This window comes from Nannospalax galili, unplaced genomic scaffold (assembly GCF_000622305.1).
Source record: "Nannospalax galili isolate Female #2095 unplaced genomic scaffold, S.galili_v1.0 scaffold100, whole genome shotgun sequence".
In the NCBI taxonomy this organism is placed as follows: Eukaryota; Metazoa; Chordata; class Mammalia; order Rodentia; family Spalacidae; genus Nannospalax; species Nannospalax galili.
In genome coordinates this window covers 4,510,355-4,515,569 of record NW_008352891.1, presented here as the reverse complement: position 1 = coordinate 4,515,569, position 5,215 = coordinate 4,510,355, and positions in this window count along the sequence as shown.

Below are 5,215 nucleotides of genomic sequence, written 5' to 3'. Positions count from 1 at the left end.
GTTTTGTTTCCTTCACCATAATAGTCATAGCCATGAATATGTTCAACTGTCTGTTGAACCCTATGAACTGTCCCAGACAGTCATTAAGCCGGGGATGTCCTGAGGGCGCGCCAGCACACAACACAGCACTCAACCCCAGCTATGGTGAGGTTGGCCCATGTATGCACTGTTGGTAACTCTGATGGCAACAGCTCTATCCAGCAAGTCTTTCTATGTGCTCTGCCTTAGCATCTCATGATAGGGATGGGTCCTGCTGTAATAACACAGCAGACAGAAAAAGAGACATGAAGATCTTCCTCCCAGCTATACTAAATCTGAGAAAAAACTAAATGCTCACAAAAAGAAAAAATGGTTCTAGAAACTACAGTGTACCACCTCTAAGAAACCAGTTAAAATAGGAAGTGCAAAGACTATTAAGAGACACTCCTTCCTTCTAAAGCTCAGGGATCATAGCAGAAGAGGAGGCAGAAAGACTACAATAGGTGGATGACTACGAGGAAATTGTGTTTTCCAGGTTCCACAGAGCAGTTACACACATGAATTCACAGAGCTTGTGACAACATACACAAGACCTGTGCAACCTCAAGTCAGAAAAACATCCCAGCATGGAATGGGGAGGTGGGCAAGAAGCCCCAGCCTTGACTGAGAACTACTGGCAATTGACAGCTGTTGGAAAAAGAAGAGTCAATATTCTTCACTGATACAATGCCTGCTAGGGTGACCAGCTCCAAGGGATGAACTCATTCCCAAGAGCATTTGGGGAACACAAATAAAACTCATAGATCTTTTAAAAAGAAAAAAAATAATATAAGAGCATGAAATGAGGGGATTAGTAGGGGAGTAAATGGAGGAGGTCTGAATATAATCAAAATACATTGTATAAAATTCTCAAAGAATCAATAAAAATATTTTAAAATAAAGATTATTAAGAAAGCTGGACATGGTGGTACATATCTATATTCCTAGCACTTGAGAGGCAGAGGCAGGAAAATCTTAAGTTTGAGGCCAGCCTGGGCTACATAGTGAGAGCCTGTCTGAAAGTGAAGATGCAGACCAGCAAGATGGCTCAGCAGTTAAACACAAGCTACATAAACATGACAAGCTGGATTTGATCCTCAGAACCCAAGTAAAGGTGGAAAGAAAGAACCAACTCCACAAAGTGGTCCTCTGCCTCCCCACAATAATAATAATAAATATAAATATGAAGGTGCTGGGGCTGAGCTGCCTGTACAGAGAGGGAAAGATTTTCCATAGGGAAATGGCCTTTACCTTTAATATTTAATACTACTGTTTTCATGAACTAGGGAATATCTGGGTTTGTGACTCAGGAATAGAGCATTTACTTAGCATGCATGAGGCCCTGGATTCCATCTATACACACACACACACACACACACACACACACACACACACACACACAGCTCAAACCAGGAAGCTTTCTGGGGACTCAGTAGGAACACATGATGAGGTAGGAAGGGAAGGGAGCCCACCACCTACAAAGACTTCAAGGAATACACTCAGGGGAAGAGGAAAGTAGACTTAAGCCAAAATTTTTACTCAGGACACAGAGGTTTGGAGGAGAAAAAGGACACAGACAGTCATCTGTCATACTCACTCCATTCTGAACTCTATTGAAGATGCTGCAGCATGTGGCCTGTCAAGGCTGTAATTGTTCCTATGTTCTTGAGCTGAACTGAATCATTCTTTCCTGTCTATTTTAACATTCTAAACTTGCCATGCTTTCTTGGGGTCGAGAAATACAGCTAAACTATAATTAGAGCAACATCAAACCCACTCTGTTTTATCTTCCCCTAAAGTCTTACAAAGTTAGATCATAGAACATAAAATGTGGAGGAAGCAATGACTTTCTCAAGAACACACAGCAGGGGCTGGAAATATATCCCAGTAGGCATGAAGCTTCGGGTTCAGTCCTCATCACTGCGTAAACTGAGTGTGGTAGTCCAAGCCTGTAACCCCAGCAGTCAGAAGGAAGATGAAGGGAGATTAGAGGCTCAAGGTCATCCTCAATTACATATAGAGTTCAACGGCAGTCTGGGTTAGATTTCTTAAAAAAATAAATAATGAAAAGAGAATTTTTTCTGTTCAAGTATAACTATTTTTAATTGATTCCAGAATTCCATACAATGTATTTTGATCACATTTAGATACCCTCCCCATCCCTATCATCTTTCCACTACCCCCCATTTCATGTCCTCCATTATTATCCTTTTCTTTGAAAAGAGATTTTAAAAAAGAAGAAGAGGAGGAGGAAGAGGAAGAAGAGGAGGAAGAGGAAGAGGAGGAGGAGGAGGAAGAAGAAGAAGAAGAAGAAGAAGAAGAAGAAGAAGAAGAAGAAGAAGAAGAAGAAGAAGAAGAAGAATACATCCAGACATGGTGGTGCAGAGACAAGTGGATCTCTGTGAGAGTGATGCCAGTCTGGTCTACAGCTGGAGCTACAGGGAGACCCTGTCTCAAAAAAGTCGAAAAACAGGCTGGAGAGATGGCTCAGTGGTTAAGAGTACTGGCTGCTCTTGTGGAGGATCGGGGTTCAGTTCTGAGCACTCACATGATGGCTAACCATCTGTTAATGCCAGTTCCAGGGGATCTGACACCCTCTTCTGACCTCCACCGAGCATTGTACGACAAACAGGTGTACTTACATACAGGCAGGCAAAACACTCATTCACAAAAAATAAAAATAAATTTAAATAAAAGAAGAAGAACATACAGCAAGTCCTCATCGTACTAGGGACTGGAACCTGCTGGCCTGATCCCTGGACAGGTCTCCCCTGCTGGGACAGTGAGGCAGACCCAGCACACAGAGAGAAGTGTTGAAAGAGAAAGCCCTCCATCTGGACTCCTTTTCCCCAGTGCTCAACTTTGAAAATTTCCAAACACAAGAGCTGGAAGAATGGTCCAGTGAGCACTCATAAACCGTCCCCTTGCTTTACAGTAATATTTTGCATAGATCATCACTTCATACTACAGTAATACTTTACATAAGCCATCACCTCACTCTACAGTAATAATGTAAAATATTAGTCACATAGCCATTCATCCCCTCGTCAATAATTGGTTTGAAATTTTTGTTAAATTTTAACATTTATTCTATTTTTCAGAGGTTTTAAGACAGGGTCTTGCCATCCAGCCCCAGCTGGCAATACTCCTGACTTTTCTTCCTGAGTGCTAGAATTACAGGCAGTGACATTACACTCAGCTTCAAATTTTAACCTTAAAGGACCAAACTCCATGAAAATATTCAGCCTCCCTATATAAAGGAAATCACTGGGAACCTGGTCCATGGTCAGGACTCATCTTAATTGTCTGACTAGCTGTTTAGCCAGCCTGCGCAGCCCTGCTTCCCGTCACTGGAGCACATGGCTAAGGCACCAGGGCTGAAGCATTGGAGCAACCACATAGCTGTCCCTAGCTGCTCAACACAGAAAGGACTCCCTAGAGGCAGCAGCATCTGCCCTCTCTGAGAAAGGAGAGTTCCTGGGCTGTAAGGAAGTCAGAGCTGCTGTCCTGGGCATGGCAGGGACCCATTCACACTGAACTGTGGTATGGTGGGAGGAGGTAGAACCACCTCAGAGACATCAGTACCCAGGAAATCTCTGTCAGGCAGATGCATACAGCCCTAGGACCTGTGAAGCTCAGCCTCACCCAGGCATCACGCAGAAAGCTTAATTCTCTAAGTGCCAGCCAGGCCAGTTATGGCAAGAAAAGCAGAGGAGAGGTGCAGGAGCCCAGACTCCCTACTCCATTTAGACAATAAGCCCCAGAAGGCCACACTACCTCAGCCCCTATCATAAAAGATGATACTAAGGCCTTCCAGCCCTGACCCACCCAATCTCCATGACATCAACCTCTGCCCAAGCCCAGTGGGGCTTCACCCACCTTTCCCAGGTAGCATAGAGACAGTAGCCTCACCCGTTTCTTCATTGTGACTCTGCAGCTACCTTGGAGCTGACAGCTCATCAGTACCCCCCATTCTGTGCAGTATAAAGACCAAAGCATCCCACGCTTGGTCCCTTCCAACTGCTGGCTGTGCCTCCTCCCCACTCTTCTCTCTTGCATCTAAGCTTGCACGCCTGGGTTTTGTCTCAGTCAAATCCTTCTTACCTGTGAAGACCAAATTCCTGCTGCCTCTCTCATGAGAGCAGAACCCAGAAGCAGCATCCAGGCATCATCCTGCAGTTGAGCTGGTCCCCTGAAGCCCTCGGCATCTGTGAATCCCTCCACTTAGAACAGCTCTAACTACATTTTCCATTCTTTCCCCCACTGTACAATGAGGAAGCACCTGACCCAGCAGAAGTAGACCTCAGAAAGTTTCAGGGAAAAAAGGAGAGTCTACCAACCCTTCCAGGAAACAGCCACAGTGACAGTAGAGTGCTGAAGTAGAAGTGATGGGAGCCTGAAGTCAGCTGAGCTGGACCAGAAGAGGCCAGGTGCAGCCAAGGGAACTGGGCTGCCAGGGTTAGAGCAGAACAGAGCTGAGGTCCACACCAGCGCACAGTCACCCTTGCTGCGTCCTTATCTGGAGCAAGGTTAGGAAGGCTTGCTTTGTGGGCTGGAGTGTAGTTCAGTGGTAGAGCCTGCCTCAGGTGGTAAAATGCCTGTCTCACATGGTTGGGAGACACAGATAAAGTATGGGACTCTTCAGACTTTGAGAAATAACGTGTATTCATAAGATGTGCTGGATAGCTTCAGTCATCATCTTGACACATTTTAGGAAGAGTGAATTACAACAGAGTTATTTCTTCCATCTGTGGCCCAGGTCCCTGAGGCATTTTCTTAATTGCTAATTGATGTGTGAGGACCCAGCCCACTCTTAGTGGCGCCACCCCTAGCAGGTGGCCTTGGGTTGTATAAGAAAGCTGAGCACAGGCTAGAGGAGCTAGCCAGTAAGCCGCGTTCCTCCCTGGTCTGTGCTTCAGTTCCTGTCTCCAGGTTCCTGCTCTGCTTCAGTTCCTGCGTTGGCTTCCCTCAAGGATGAAGTGTGGTCCAGAGGTGTAAACCAAACAAACCACCCCCACCCCCGACCCCAAATTGGTTTTGGTCAGTGTTTTTCCAAGCAATAGAAAAGAAAGACTGAAATCTTGTTAGCGCGCATTTCCTGTGAGCTGCAGCTCCACCAGGGGACAGCACAGACTCGCTTTCACCTGCTGGCGAAGCTGAGCATCCCGGGTCCGACTGCCAGAGCGCTTCCACCCCC